The 17082-nt window shown below is 44.2% G+C and overlaps 1 pseudogene; it reads left to right on the forward strand.

Annotated features, from left to right (window-relative positions):
• Positions 1-4820: 4820 nt before the first annotated feature.
• On the forward strand, positions 4821-6974 carry LOC140722994 (uncharacterized; annotated as a pseudogene).
• The last annotated feature ends 10108 nt before the right edge of the window (positions 6975-17082 follow it).

Here is a 17082-nt window from a genome sequence, read left to right on the forward strand (position 1 = left end):
CGTCCGGGAGGCTGGGAGACTCCAGGACCTCCCACATCCGACACCGAGAACCGCAAGCTGCCCTCACACTCATAATTCCCAGCATGGAACCATAATCCCACGGTGGATTTGTTCGGTGACTGGTGAACGTACATGATTAATGACCCTGCAACTAGGGACTGAATAAATAGTTAGTCTAACAATTCTAATCATACATACCATCTCCTTGCCTTTCTTGCTTCCTCACCGCCTCTCTCGTCTCTCTTCATCTCCTCACTCTCTCATACCTCTCTTCATTTCTCTCACACTCTCTCCCCTCTATCCATCTGTTTCTCTTACTCTTCCATTCTCTCTCATCCCACAATCCCTATCCCTACCCCGTCACCCGCCACCTCACTCTCAATCTCTTTCACCCTCTGTCTTCCCCTCTCCATCTCCTCCTCTCTCACAAACTTGTCTCTCTCACTCACCTCCGCCACTCTGTAACCGCCTCCATTTCCAGCTCTCAAGCTCTCTATCTCTCTCCCTACATCCCACCCTCCCCCCTCTCTCAAACACTCTCCCTGCTGGCTCCCGTATCCTACATTGTCTTCCCCTCTTTCTCACCCTCTAAATCTACCACTCACCCCACGCGTTCTCCCTCTTCGCTCCCTGTCAGTCCCACTCCTCCTCCTCCTCCTCACCCTCTCTCCCGTCACACCCCGCACTCTCCACCCCATCCCATACAGTGGTATGCAAATGGTTAGGCACCACTGGTCAAACTTTCTGTTACTGTGAATAGTTAAGTGAGTAGAGGGTGAACAGGTCTCCAAAAGTCATAAAATTAAAGACAAAACATGCTTTTCAACATTTTAAGCAAGAGTAGTGCATTATTAAAAACACAAAATGATGGCAGAACTCAGCAGGCCAGACAGCATCTATGGGAGGAGGTAGTGACAACATTTCGGGCCTGAATTAGCTTGTTAGGACAATGGCTTGTTCACAGTCATCGTTAGGACAGGCAAATTGCAAATTGCAAAGCTTTATAAATACCCTGACTCCTCAAACCTTGTCCCAACAATCAGCAGCCATGGGCTCCTCTAAGCAGCTGCCTAGCACTCTGCAAGTTAAAATAATGGATGCCCACATAGCAGGAGAAGGCTATAAGAATATAGCAAAGTGTTTTCAGGTAGCCGTTTCCTCAGTTCATAATGTATTTAAGAAATGGCAGTTAACAGGAACGGTGGAGGTCAAGTTGATGTCTGGAAGGCCAAGAAAACTTTCCAAGAAAGTTTACTAGAAAGGCAAACCAAAACCCCCATTTGACTGTAAAAATACCTTCAGGAAGATTTAGCAGCCTCTGGAGTGGTGGTGCACTGTTCTACTGTGCAGCGACACCTGCACAAATATGACCTTCATGTAAGAGTCATCAGAAGAAAACCTTTCCTGCGTCCTCACCACAAAATTCAGCATTAGAGCTTTTTCTGACATTGAGGGAGAGGTTGTTTTCTTGACACCAGACAGATGTTGTTCAGAGCTCAGATAGAGTCAGCAACCAAATGCTTGAGCATGGTGCGATGAATGTGTTGAGCTGTGAAAATCACGATGCAAGAAGCATCGTAGGAAAGCCAGATGAGCCCAGGGCATGGAATTATGATATCGTAGGCATTACTGGGAATTGGTTGCACCCAACAGTCTGAGGGGTTTAGAGGAACAAATTTGTAGAGAGTTCACAGACTATACCAAGAAACAATAGTTGAGTAAGTGATTTTAACTTTCCATATATTGACTGGGACTCCCATACTGTAAAAGGACTAGATGGGGTAGAGTTTGTCAAATGAGCCTTAATCAGTACGTAAAACATCCGGCGTAGAAGTGTGCAATAAGCTGTTGGGAAACGATCCAGGGCTGGTGACAGAAATTAGTGAATGGGAACACTTTGTGCATAGTGATCATAATGCCATGAGATTCCAAGTAAGTACGGAAAAACAGAGGCCTGGACCTCTCTTGAGATTCTAAATTGGAGAAAGATCAATTTTTATGGTATTTGTAAGGATTTGACAAGGGTGGATTGGGACAGGCTGTTTTCTGGCAAAGGAGTACTTGGTAAGTGGGGGTTCTTCAGAAGTGAAATTTTGAGGGTGTAGTGTTTGTATGTGCGTACCAAAATAAAAGTTGAAAGGTAACTGGTGCAGGGAACCTTTGTTTTCAAGAGATATCGAGGCCCTGGATATTTTGTTCCTCTAAATTCCTCAGGCTGTTGGCTGCTACCAAGACACATTAATGACTACAATATCATATTTCCACACCCTGAGCTCATCTGACTTTCTTTAGTTGTCTTCTGTTGGTTTCTAAAAGCTTCCCAATAGTTTTTGCTCAATTATTTGTCCTCTCTTTGGCTTTTATGTTGACTTTGGCTTCTCATTTCAGCCATGGTTGTGTCCTCCTACCTTTCCATTTCTTCCACTTCTTTGGGATGTGTCTATCACTCAGCTCCCGAGTTGCTCCCAGAAACTCCAGCCATTGCTGCTCTGTCGTCACTCCTACCAGATTCCCCTTCCAGTCAGGTTTGGCCAGCTTCTCTGTCACAGAAACATGGAGAAGGTCAGAACTGAAACATGCCCACTCTGGACGATCAGAATAGTAATCTATATGGGAGACAAAATAGATGGGGGAGGTTTTAAATAGTAGTTTTGCATCTGTATTTTCTCAGGAGATGGACACAGAGTCGATACAGTTGAGGCAAGGCAGCATCAACTTCAGGGACCCTGGACAAATTACAGAGGTGGAGGTGTTTACTGTCTTAAGGCAAATTAGCGTGGATTAATCCCCAGGGCCTGACAAGTTGTTCCCTAGGACCCTGCGGAAGACAAGTGCAAAAATTGTCGGGGTCCAAGCAGAGATATTGAAATAATCCTTAGTGACAGGTGAGGTACTGGAGGATTGGAGGACAGACCATGTTGTTCCACTGTTCGAGAGGGGCTCTAAGGAGAAACGAGAAAATGTTACGTTAGTGAGCTTGACATCAGTAGTGGGAAAGTTATTAGAACATATGTGCAGGAGCCGGATATATAAGTATTTGGATCGATGTGGACTGATTAAGGATAGAGAGCATGGCTTTGTGCATGGTAGGTCATGTCTAACCAGTCTTATAGAGTCTCTCGAGGAAGGTATCAGGAAAGTGGATGAAGGCAAGGCAGCTGATGTCAAGAAGGCTCAGTCATTCAGCATTCAAGATGAGATAGTAAATTGAACGAGACTCCATCTTTGGGAGAAGTCAGAGTGTGGTAGCAGATGGTTGCCTCTCTGACTGGAGGCCTGTAACTAGTGGTTGCCACAGGGATCAGTGCTGGATCTGTTGTTATTTGTCATCTATATCAGTAATCTGGATGATAAGATGGTTAATGATCAGCAAATTTGTGGATGAAACCGAGACTGGGGATTCAGCAGACTGCGAGAAGACTATCATGGCTTGCAGTGCGAACGGGATCAGGTGGAAATATGGCTTGAGAAATGGAAAATGGAATTCAATGCAGACAAGTGCAAGGTGTTGCATGTTGGTGGGACCTACCAGGGTGGGTCTTACACAGTGACTGGTCAGACATGGAGGAGTGTTGTTGAAGAATGGGATCTGGGAATACAGGTTTATATTTCACTGAAAGTGGTGTCACAGTTTGATAGGGACAGAAAGAAAGGTTTTGGCATATAGTCCTTCATAAACCAATGCACTGAATGGTATGTTATGTTGACTTTGCACAAGACATTGGTGAGGCCTAATTTGGAGTATTTGCAGTTTTGGCCACCAACCTACAGGAAAGATGTAAAGATTTTGAAAGAATTCAGAGAAAATTCACAAGGATGTTGCCAGGTCTGGAGGACTTGGGTTATAAGGAGAGATTGAACAGGTCCGGACTTTATTCCTTGGAATGTAGAAGACTGAGGGGAGATTTGATGGAGGTATACTACAATTATGAGGTTTATAGATAGGGTAAATGGAAGCTGGCTTTTACCACTGAGATGGGGTGAGACTACAACCAGAGGCCATGGGTTAAGGGTGAAAGCTGAAATGTTAAGGGGAACATGAGGGGAAACTTCTGCCGGGTGAGTTTCGAAAGAGATCACCAGCTCGTAACCCAGCACGGATGGAAAGCGTGCAGGGGAGCCAGCTGGATTCGAACTCAGGACCTTTCGTCCCGAAGTCTGGCACTGATGCCACTATGCCACCAGCCAGGTCAGGAGATATTGACATGGCATTGAAACTGTGGCACTTTAAATGAACATTACATAAAGGAAAACCCCAGCTGCACGTCAACAAAGGCTATTTGTGTGAGAGGGTTTCTGTTACTGTGGGGCCAGACACCCTTTCAGCTCAGTGGGAAGAGGGAATAATTCAAATGGACAGAGTCAAACAGAGCCAAGTCACAGACTGGAAATGGCATAAGTGCCCCATTCTTACAGAGCATTGGAGAGTTAGGGGGTCATTCCAGATACCAGCACTGTGCCCAGTTAGAAGGAGATTTCGTTCTCCAATGTGTTGAACTTCACTGTAACAGTGTGATGTCAGATCACACCTTGGCAACTCAAGTGATCTCATCTGAAATGTTGTCCTTCACCCACTGATTGATTTTTAAATCTTTTTACAGGTTAAAATCGACAAGGAATTTGTCTATGGGAATTCAAACACAACACACCAGTTGTGCTGTCTCTGACTAGATATTTAAGGAGCAAGGGATTCAATCAACCATCCTTCCTGCTCAGACTGTGGGGAAGGATTCACTCGGTCATCTGACCAACTGGCACGTCCATCATTTTGCACAGGGGAGAGACCGTTCACCTGCTCAGACAGTGGGAATGGATTCAGTCGGTAATCTCAACTGAAGGTACATCAGCAAGTTCACACTGGGCAAGGCCATTCACCTGTTCTGTGTGTGAGAAGGGATTCAGTCGGTCTTCCCACCTGTGGACACACCAGTCAGTTCACACTGGGCAGAGGCTGGTCATCTGCTGAATTTGTGGGGAAGGATTCACTCGGTCATCTGACCTAATGGCTCACCAACGAGTTCACACTGGGGAGAGGCCGTTCACCTGCTCAGACTGTGGGAAGGGATTTACTCGGTCATCTTACCTACTGGTACACCAGCGAGTTCACACTGGAGAGAGGCCATTCACCTGCTCAGACTGTGAGAAGGGATTCACTCGGTCATCTGACCTACTGGCACACCAACGTGTTCACACTGGAGAGAGGCCATTCACCTGCTCAGACTGTGGGAAGGGATTCACTCAGTCATCTTACCTACTGGTACACCAGCGAATTCACACTGGAGAGAGGCCATTCACCTGCTCAGACTGTGAGAAGGGATTCACTCGGTCATCTGACCTACTGGCACACCAACGTGTTCACACTGGAGAGAGGCCATTCACCTGCTCAGACTGTGGGAAGGGATTCAATCAGTTATCTGCACTGAAGGTACACCAGCGTGTTCACACTGGAGAGAGGCCGTTCACCTGCTCAGACTGTGGGATGGGATTTACTCAGTCATCTCACCTACTGAGACACCAGTCAGTTCACACTGGGAAGAGGCCGTTCACCTGCTCAGATTGTGGGAAGAGATTCACTTCGTCATCTCAACTGAAGATACATCAGCGAGTTCACACTGGGGAGAGGCCGTTCACCTGCTCAGAATGTGGGAAAGGATTCACTCAGTCATCCACACTGAAGGTACATCAACGAGTTCACACTGGGAAGAGGCCATTCACCTGCTCAGACTGTGGGAAAAGATTCACTTCGTCATCTCAACTGAAGATACATCAGCGAGTTCACACTGGGGAGAGGCCGTTCACCTGCTCAGAATGTGGGAAAGGATTCACTCAGTCATCCACACTGAAGGTACATCAACGTGTTCACACTGGGGTGTGGCTGTTCACCTGCTCAGAATGTGGGAAGGGATTCACTCGGTCATCCAACCTACAGAGTCACCAACACGTTCACACTGGGGAGAAGCCATTCACCTGCTCGAACTGTGGGAAGGGATTCACTCAATTATTTGATCTACAAAATCACCAGCGAGTTCACACTGGGGAGAGGCCGTTCACCTGCTCGAACTGTGGGAAGGGATTCACTCAGTTATCCACCCTACACAGTCACCAACGAGTTCACACTGGGGAGAGGCCATTCATCTGTTCAGACTGTGGGAAGGGATTCAGTGATTCATCTGCCCTACGCAGTCACCAACGAGTTCACACTGGGGAGAAGCCATTCATCTGTTCAGACTGTGGGAAGGGATTCAGTGATTCATCCACCCTACGCAGTCACCAACGAGTTCACACTGGGGAGAGGCCGTTCATCTGCTCAGTCTGTGGAAAGGGATTCACACAGTTATCCAGCCTACACAGTCACCAACGAATTCACACTGGGGAGAAGCCATTCACCTGCTCAGAATGTAGGAAGGGATTCAGAGATTCATCTGCCCTACGCAGACACCAGCGAGTTCACACTGGGTAGAGGCCGATCACCTGCTCAGACTTTGGGAAGAGATTCTCTCGGCTACCTCCAGCAAATGTGCATGATTGTCAAGTCATACTTGAGTTTCAGGAAGGTATTAAGAAAGAGCAAGAATTCACTGGCAGAGAGGACGGAACCTGCTGCCTGAGGGTGGTTTCTGCCCAGAACATTTGGGCAGAACCCACAGCGTCACATCGGCAGCCAGGAGCAGCGTCACAACCCGTGGTAAGATGCCGAACTTTAAATAATTGTTGAGACTGTTTCAGGGAAAGGAGCACTGCTGTCACTGCGTTTGGGTTAACTCCGCCATCGGGATCATCGCATGCAGGCACTTTTTGAAAACGGCGCGAGGCTTAAGAAGAGCTCGCAAACGTTCGAGAGAGTTCACCCAGTTTGGAACCATAATGGTCCAGTAGAGAAACGGAGTTGCAGGTCCGAAATCGTCTCCGAAGTCCGAGAGGCAGCCAGTTTTTCACCTGATCCTAATGCTAATGCTACTGCCACTGCTTTCTGACTAATGCCTTATGATTATCCTTGACTAGACTAATGACTGACTTACCGCTGATTATTTATGACTACAGACTAATAATTATCAACTGCCACACTTGCGAAAATAAAAATAAAAAAGGAAAAAGAAGGAAAGTTGTTTGCTCATTGAGTGGAATCCGGTTAAAACCTTCGGGTAGGCGTATTCAGTCCCTTTCAAGTGGGGAAGCTGCACATGGGAGCAAGAACTCCGACTTGACAGTGAAAAACTGGTTGACAGTGAAAATACTGCTTGACAAAACTGTTTGACCAGGAAACAGAAATCTGGGAGCTTTGAGCTGGAACAGCAAGAGCAATAACCTGGAGTCCTGAAGAAGGAAGGAAATCAAGTTCAGATAAAACAACATCAAAACATCACTAAAAAGTTGTACTCTCACCTGTGAACAGCCTGCAGACGGAATCAAACATGGCTGATCAAGCTATTGGGAAATCGGTTGAGCAACTCAAGCTGGAGAGAATGACAGCAAAAAGATTGTTTTCTCATCTGGCCAACAGCATCACCAGGACCTATGAAGACATGTCTGAAGAGGAGCTCAGAGTGAGTTTCAATAAACTCACAATAGAAGCCAAGAGAGTCATGGAAGCCAATGATGATGCGGAGGCCGGACTCACTGCAGAACGGGAGGCGGAGCTGAACACAGAGAAAGTAGCTGTGTCAACTGAACAGCAAAAAGCCGACCTGGCAAAGACGGCAAATGAGTGTGAGTTGAAACTAAAGGAAATCAGAAGGCTGATCCAGGAGACTCTTTGGACCAACTTTGGAAATGTTGAGTTGCTCACAGTACTACAAGCAGCAGAGGATGAATGTGAAGACGTCACTGCTGTACAACCCGATGGCCACCAGGAGGTGTATGGCTTCATGCTTAACCACCTGCAAGGACTGGTAAAGACAGCAAAGGAGGTGGGAACGATGGATCCCGCCAGGGGATCGGAAGCACCTTCAGAGTCGCCTAAAGGGGCTCGAACTCAACGTCCCCAAGTTGGTTTCCAAGAAGGCCCACTTCATACAGGCAAGGAGAAAGGAGGACGCTGAAAGACTAACACCGACAGCATTGGGCTTTTCCTCCAATTTTCTCACGCCAGCCATCAGACTGAAACCGACGGCCCTTCCCAAGTTTCCTGGCAGCAGACGTGATTTTCACAGGTGGAGAAAGGACTGGGAAGCACTCCAGAGGCAGGGAGAGCCGACCGGTTCAAGAGAGGTGAAAAAGGTTCAACTGCTGGACAGTCTTGACAACAAAGTCAGAAGAGACCTTTGCCTCAATACTTATAAAACTGCAGATGACATCTTCCGTGTTCTAGAAAACCGCTATGGAAATCGAACGTGGAAATCGGAAGTGGGATAGTATTGGCGCAGCATGCGAGCCAAAATGCGGGGATTGCGGCTGCGGAAACTGCCAGCCGGGCGGCAAAGGAATGACTCTTGCTGAAGAGAGAGAACGTATACAAATTCATATAAAATCAAAGCAATGGTGATAAGGGAGAAAGAAAGGCACAAACATTGACTTCTCTAACTTCCATTAATGCGCCTCCTCCCCTTCTTACCCCATCCCTGACATACTTAGTTGCCCATCACTCTGCCTGTTCTCCATCGCCCTCTGGTGCTCCCCTCCCCCTTTCTTCCTCCCTAGGCCTCCTGTCCCATGATCCTTTCCCTTCTCCAGCTCTGTATCACTTTTGCCAATCACCTTTCCAGCTCTCAGCTTCACTCCGCCCCCTCCGGTCCTCTCCTATCATTTCGCATTTCCCCCTCCCCCTCCTACTTTCAAATCTCTTAGTATCCTTCCTTTCTGTTAGTTCTGATGAAGGGTCTCGGCCTGAGACGTCGACAGTGCTTCTCCCTATAGATGCTGCCTGGCCTGCTGTGTTCCACCAACATTGTGTGTGTTGTTGTTTGAATATCCAGCATCTGCAGATTTCCTCGTGTTTGCACAATATACGAAGGATACTTCACATTATGGATCATATATACAAAAATAAAATCAAAGCAATAGTGATAAGCGTGTACGCTGAAAAGGCATTTGATTTGGTTAATTGGAATTTTCTTTACAGAGTTTTACATAGATTTGATTTCCATAACAATTATTAAAACTATACAGGCACTATATGACAACCCTACCGCTAGGATTAAAATCAATGGATATTTATCAAATAGTCTTACCCTAGAAAGGGGCACAAGATAGGGTTGTGCATGGTCAGCACTACTCTTCGCATTATATCTGGAACCATTAGCTCAATACATCAGACAAAATGGGGAATTACTAGTAAAGGGACAGAGCATAAATTGGCTTGTTATGTGGATGACATTTTGATCTATCTAGGGCAACCAACATACTCTTTACCTGATTGATGCAATCCTTTGAACAATATGGTCAATTATCAGGATACAAGATCAACATAGATAAAACCCATTTACTTTCATATTACTATAGCCCACCAAGAGAAATTGAAAGTTGATACCCCTGGGCATAGCAAACAGAGTCTTTCAAATATTTGGGCATCATTATGCCAAAAGATTAGGCAACATTATCAGAATGTAATTATCAGCCTTTATATTAAAAAAATTAAGGAATATATAGCAAGATGGAACCTGATTCCTTTCTTTTAGTTTCAGTTCAAGGATTGAGTCTATTATAATGAATATACTGCCCAGACTGTTATATCTTTTTCAGACCCTACCAATAGAGATTAATCAAAATCAATTCAATGAATGGAACAAGATGTTATCAAGGTATATTTGGCAAGGTAAAAGGCCTAGAGTTCATCTCAAAACTTTGCAATTAGCAAAGGAAAAGGGTGGATGCGGCCTAACTTCTCTTCGAGGTTATTACTTTGCAGCACAGTTGAGAGCTGTGATATGCTGCAGCAACCCATCATATGACGCTCAATGGAAAAACATTGAGGAGCGGGTACTTCCCATCCCCATACAAGCAATTTTGGCTGATAATAACTTGCAAAGGTACATAAATACTATTGATAATCCATGGGTGAAATTGACCCTTAAAATATGGAAAACTACTATAAAAGAATATAATCTCGAGGGAAATACTGCAATTCTTAAATGGTGTGCTTATGACTCGGATTTTACACCAAACAAATTGGATGCTAGATTTAAGGACTGGACAGCTAAAGGAATAACAGTTCTTTGCAACATAATGAAAGAAGGAACACTGTTCAGCTTTGAAATGCTGAAAGAGAAACATTTAGAAAAACAAGATTTTTATCAGTATATATAGATGCGACAGTATGTTAATAGGATGCTTACAATTGTAACCAAGGCAAGTACATGCATGATAGAGCTATTTAGAAAAGCGTATCACTCAGATAGCGGTAGTAGAATTATTTCAAGCATGAAAAAGGGTTTGTCAAATCTTAACATACATTTGAATTCATACATTAAAACAAAATGGGAGAAGGAAGGAGGGATAATTATATCTGAGGGAAAATGGACAATAATATGGAGGTATCAATGGAAGTGTACCAGTTCTCAGAAATGGAGGGAGTTCGGACTGAAAAACTTGATAAGATATTTTATTACACCCTTTTAGAAATCCCATTATGATAGTAACCTCGCTGTTTGCTGGAGAAACTGGAAATCGAAATGCAAATCATTATTATATTTTTTGTGACTGCCCTGTTATCAAAGACTATTGGAGGGAGATACACAATGCCCGACATGGCGTCTTTAAATGTGAAATACCCTTGGGGAGTAAGTCCATATATTTTGGATATATACCTCAAGAATGGTTGAAAAAAAGATAAATATTTAATGAATATATTGTTGGCGGCTGGTAAAAAGACTGTTACTAGGAAATGGTTATCACAGGAGAGCCCAACTTTAAATGCATGGATGGAAATTACAATGGACATTTACAAAATGGAGAAGATAATCATAATCTGGAACAAATTGATTCATACTGGGAAAAATGGTTTAACTACGTAATGCCTCATAGGCCTGATTTTATTCTCACAAATCAATGAATATGTTGTAAAAAAAAAGATCACTCCCTACTTGTACATAGTTTTTTTTTTCCCTTTTGCTTGTTTTTTCTTTCACTCTTTTCTATAAGTGTATACCTCAGATAAATTCTATGCGGAGATTTGTGGCATATATGATTATATGATATATATATCTACAATGTCTGAAATACATCTTCTGGAAATGTTTGATGATGAACTTCAATTAAAAAAACAAGAAAAAACAGTCAGATAAAACTTTTAAGTATATATTTTCATCAAAAATGAACAGGATTCAGCACTCCATGTGTGTATATGCAATCGTGATAAGAAATACAGACCAGAAAACTTAAATGAGAGGCCAACTCAGAACAATAAATCATCACTCTGGAAGAAAACATTAACCAGTGGAATGAGTATGATCCTCCATGGGAGACATCCCAACGATCTGAGCAGACTAGATGGTGACAAGGAAGCCTTGGGCACCTGACTGAGAGTTGGAGACCTCTCCCCAAAAAACAAAGGGGTTCCCTGCAGAAATACAGGACAAGATGTTTGACAAAAGGGGGAAAACATCAAAAATACATGAAATATAAACAAACAAGGCAGTTAGTGCAGAAAATGCCAGAGAAACCAGACACAATCCAACACGTTCCAGGATCCTGCAGCAGTTTAACTCAATCGGATTACTTACAAAGGTACAAACAAATGGCAAATATCATTCACCAAAATCTTGCTTTAAAATACAAACTCATGAATGCCCTCCATCACTTCATAGAGGTACCATAAATTCAAGCCCGGTACAGTTTTAGTGTCAAAATCTTACAAATTATATGATAATCAATACATTATTTCAGATAGGACAATCCGTAATAACCATCCGGATATAATATTATAGGATAAACAAACAGGAACAACTCCCCCAACAGATTAAACCATTCCCAGCACACATGTGTTCCTCGACCAGTGGAGTACCGCACCATCAGTCAGACAACCGAAAGATTTTCTCTGTCAATCAGCTTCCAAATGTTGCGACTCTGTCATTCGTTGCCACGTTCCGCTACTGATTCTCTTCTCTTCATCACCCGACCATTGCCCAGAGCCCCAAACTCTGCCCTGTGTAGACCCCCCTCGGGTTTCTGACCCTGCTTCGTTGAACATCCGACAGGTGGTTCCTCATTCCGCTTTCAGTCTTTAAAGGACGGGTGTTTTCAACAACTTTTAGAAGCAGGGAAAATGATCCATAATGTGGAAATGAGTCGTGAATAAGGAGGTTAACTACCAAAGTAATTCTTCCTCAGTCCAGAGATAAGAGGGGCGAAGAACATGTTGGACAGAACAGCAGTCAGCTCGTCTTCTTCAGTCTGCAGATAATTCAAGGGGAACCTCTTCACCCAGAAAGTGGTGACTGAAACCCATTCCACAGGGAGAACAAGAGGGGAACAACAGGGGAGGATTTAAAAGGACAGTCTTGGAACAGAATCAGTGGTAGGGTTTAGCAGGCCTGAGATGACTCTCTACAGTACACTAGCAGTGTTATAAATTCAACAGATTCCGAAGACTTACTAATGAGGCCGACATTATGCAGGTGTTCCAAACTATAAGTGTACAGAAACGGAGAATGTGCGCAGTTGAGAGAATTCGGCTTTTTCTCCTTGGAGCGACTGAGGATGAGAGGTGACCTGATAGAGGTGTACAAGATGATGAGAGGCATTGATCGTGTAGATAGTCAGCGGCTTTTCCTCAGGGCTAAAATGGCTGCCACAGAGGGCACTGGTTTAATGTGCTTGGGAGCAGGTACAGAGGAGATGTCAGGGGTAAGTTTTATATAGAGTGGTGGGTGTGTGGAATGGGCTGCCGGCAATATTGGTGGAGGCGGCTACGATAGGGTCTTTTAAGAGACTACTGGATAGGTACATGGAACTTAGAAAAATAGAGGGCTATGGGTGGCCCTCGTAAATTCTAATTTAGGGGCATGCTCAGCACAACTTTGTGGGCCGAAGGGCCTGTATTATGCTGTAGGTTTTCTAAGTTTATTTTTTTCTTTTACCCCATTTTTGTGGAATCAACAACCAGAGAGGACTGGTTTAAGGTGAGAGAGGATTGATTTAATAGAGATCCCAGGGGAAAATTATTAATCCACTCTCCCTTCCGGTTCATTGTTTAACTAACACGATGAGTGCACTCTGGTTGGAGGAGCAACACCTCATATTACATCCGGATGGCATGAACATCGATATCTTTAACTTCTGTCTCCACCTTTTCATTTCATCAACCCACACGCCAGTCTCCTCCATTCTGTCTCCTCACTTCTCTCTTCTCCACTGCGGATCGTCTCCCTCTGGTTCCTTTACTTCCCCATTGTCGGCTCTCCTGTCCTATCAGATTCCTCCTTTTCAGCCCTTTGCATTTTCCACCTACCACCTCACAGCGTCTCACTTCATCTCCCACCTCCCTCACCCACTCACCTTCACTCTTATCTGGCTTCACCTATCACCTACCAGCTTGGACTCTTTCCACTCCCCGCACCATCTTATTCCGGCTTCACCCCACTTCCAGTCCTGATGAAGGGTCTCGGCATGAAATCTGTTTTGCTTTATCCCCTCTATAGAAGCTACCTGACCTCCTGACTTCATCCAACATTTTGTGTATGTTACTCTGCATCTCCAACATCTGCAGAATCTCACCGGGACAGAGAGCAGAATGCAGAGACTACATCAGGTCGAGGAGGCCACACCTGGAAAACTGGAAACAGTAGATGATCCCAACAGGCACGATGTTGAAAAGTTGCCTCAAATGGAAGGACTGTTTGGGACCCTGACTAGTAGTGAGGAGAGAGGTTATGGGCAGGTCTGGCACTTCATCCACTTGCAGTTGGCTTCCAGTCCACTACACAACTCTACCGCTGTAAACCGCTCCCTCTTATGGACAACACTGCCACTTAGTGGTGATTTACCATAATAACAGGACCCCCAGATCGGTGGACTCCATTGTCACCCGATGGCGCTCTGCCGCAAAAACGCTGAGAGACAGAAATGTGACGCTGCAGCCTGCTGAAATGTTTATTCAAGATTCAAGGTTGTTTAATTTCATTTCCAGCAAACAGGTGTAAATGAGGTTGAAATAATTATTACTCCAGTTCCAATGCAATACAGAAACACAATAGTAGCAACATATATCCACAGTTTATATACTGTACACGGATTGATTATATGTTCATAAAGTGACGCTCGGCATAGGATGCCTGCATATAAGATGACAGACAGGAAATGTTAAAGTAGAGGTGTTTGGTGTTGTGGAAGTGTGGGTTAGAGGGTAGAGATATTTATCAGCTTTACTGCTTGGGAAAAGTAGCTGTCCCAGAGGCTGGTAGTCCTGGTGAGGACGCTGCATATCTACCCCCGATGGGAGTGAGACAAATAGTCCATGAGTGGGATGGGTGGAGGTAGATTATGAAAATTAGGTTGGTGCTTGATCACAAGAGAGGGAATTTGGAAAATACTAATGAGATGCTTTTAGAATAGCTTGTAATTGTGCCCTCTTGAGAAATGTTGATTCTGGATTGGGTGTTGTCAAAAGAACCAAATTTGATTAGGGAGATTATGGTAAAGGAAACATGTTGACGCTGTGATTCATAACTTGTTGCAATTCACCCTGCACTTTGAGAAGGGAAAGGTACAACAAGATGCATCATTATTAGTGGGGTGAGGGGAACTACGGAGGCACGGGAGAAGAGCTTACCGAAGTTGATTGGAAGGGGACACTAGCAGGGATGATGGCAGAATAGCAATGGCTGGAGTTGTTTAACGTGACAGCCTCAGGGATGAAATGAAACACATCATATTCCAACTGCATAGCTCCAACCTGAAGGCATGAATATCGATTTCTCCTTCCAGTAAAAAAAATCACAGCTCATCGCCTTTCCTTCTACTTTCCCCCGAGTAACGTAACTTTACACATTCTGACCACTGACATCTGGGACTTCGATACTCCTGCCAGCGTCTTCCAAAGAGTACGATACTGATTCAGTACATCAGCCATCACCTTGTACCCCCACCCCATTACTACCTCTCCAGCATCATTCCCCAGTGGTTTGATATCCAATTCTGCCTCTCTTTTACACTGTACGTACCTGAAGAAAAAATGATATCTCTTTAATATTACTGGCTAGCTCAACTAAGTATTCTATTTTTTCCTTTTTAATGATTTTAGTTGCATTCTGATCATTTTTAAAAGCTTCCCAATCCTCTAACTTCCCAGTATTTTTTGTTCTGTGCCCTTTCTTTGTTTTAGATGTTGTCTTTGGTTTCTCTTATCAGCCACGGTTTTGTCACCTTACCTTTAGAATACCACTTCCTCTCTGTGAATTCCGAATTGCTTCCAGAAATTCCAGCCATTGTTGCTCTGTTTTAATCCCTGCCCGTGTTCTTTTCAAATCAATTTTGACATTTTTTTCTCTCATTCCTCTCTAATTCTCTTTATTCCACATCTGACTTCAATTTCTCCTTCTCTAATGTCGGGGTGAATTTGATCAGATTAAGATCACTTGTCCCGAAGTGTTCCTTGAACTCAAGTGACCTAATTAATTCCGGTTCATTACAACACCCAATCCAGAATAGCTGACCCCCCAAGTGGGCTCAGCCACGAGCTGCTCTAAAAAAAGCATCTTGTAGGCATTCTAGGAATTCCTCCTCTTGAGACCAACACCATCCTGATTTTCCTAATCACCTGCATGACAATCCCCCATGACTATTGTAACATTGCCCTTTTGGCACTCATTTTCTATCTCTCATTGTAATTTGTGGACCACATACTTACTACTGTTTTGGGGTCACTATACAATTCCCATCAGGGTCTTTTTGTACATTTGCTATTCCTTAATACTACCCACAGATTCTACACCGCCCAACCCTATGCCAACTCTTATCTAATGATTTTATTTAATATTTCACCAACAGAGCCACACAACCCCACGACCGGCTTGTTATTGTCATTAAACATATAAATATCTGGGAAACAGGAGGACCTGCAGATGAAAGAAATCAAGAGAAATTCACACAAAGTGCTGGAGAAGCTCAGCAGGTCAGGCAGCATCTATGGATCGGAATCAACATTTCCAGCCATGACCCTTCTTTGGGACTCTTGATAACCACGTATCTGAAAAACCAACAAGCAAAGACAATAGAAAGTAGTGCAATATTGGGAAAACCTTTGACAAAATTTATTTCAAGGCTTTAAAAAACTGCGGAACAGAGCTCAATAGTTAACAAATAGAACAAAGGCAATAAACACTTCCATCAATACCGACATTGACTTATTTAATGAAAAATCTTAGTCCCATTTCGATCAGTAAAATTTACAAAGGTAAGTAAGAACTGAAATGACAAGTTTAGAAAAGACTATTTTCACTCAACCCCACTGAGATTAACACTACCTTGGACAGAAGGAGGAAGAGGAATAACACACATGAAAAATAAATCACGTAAGACCGTAAGACAAAGGAGCAGAATCGGCCATTTGGCCCATCGAGTCTGCTCCACCATTTCATCATGAGCTTATCCAATCTGCCCTTTAGTCCCATTCCCCCACCTTCTCACCATAACCTTTGATGCCCTGACTACTCAGATACCTATCAATCTCTGCCTTAAACTCATCCAGTGACTTAGCCTCCACTGCTACCCGTGGCAACAAATGCCACAGATTCACCACCCTCTGACTCAAAAAATTCATCGCATCTCTGTTCTGAATGGGCGCCCTGCAAACCTTAAGTCATGCCCTCTTGTACTAGACTCCCCCGGTCACTCTCGAAATTGCATTCAGCAACGGGGATGGACAAATATCCAGCCTACAGCTTATTGAAACTTTCTCCCCAATGTGGACCCGGTCGTGTGTTACAAGGTTAGATTTCTCTGCAGACTGCCTGCGTTCTCAACCCTACTGCTTATTCGCCTATCTTCGTATCGTTTGCAGCGTGGCTACAGAACGATCAATCTGTCTATCCCGATCATTGAAATCTAACGTTACGGAGGCAGCCTCAACACGGAACCCTCTGGCATGCCATCCAGAATCCCTCCCCCACCCCCACCTTTATTCCCAGGCTTTGTCTCTTGCTTGTAAGC

This window comes from Hemitrygon akajei, unplaced genomic scaffold (genome assembly GCF_048418815.1).
Source record: "Hemitrygon akajei unplaced genomic scaffold, sHemAka1.3 Scf000096, whole genome shotgun sequence".
In the NCBI taxonomy this organism is placed as follows: Eukaryota; Metazoa; Chordata; class Chondrichthyes; order Myliobatiformes; family Dasyatidae; genus Hemitrygon; species Hemitrygon akajei.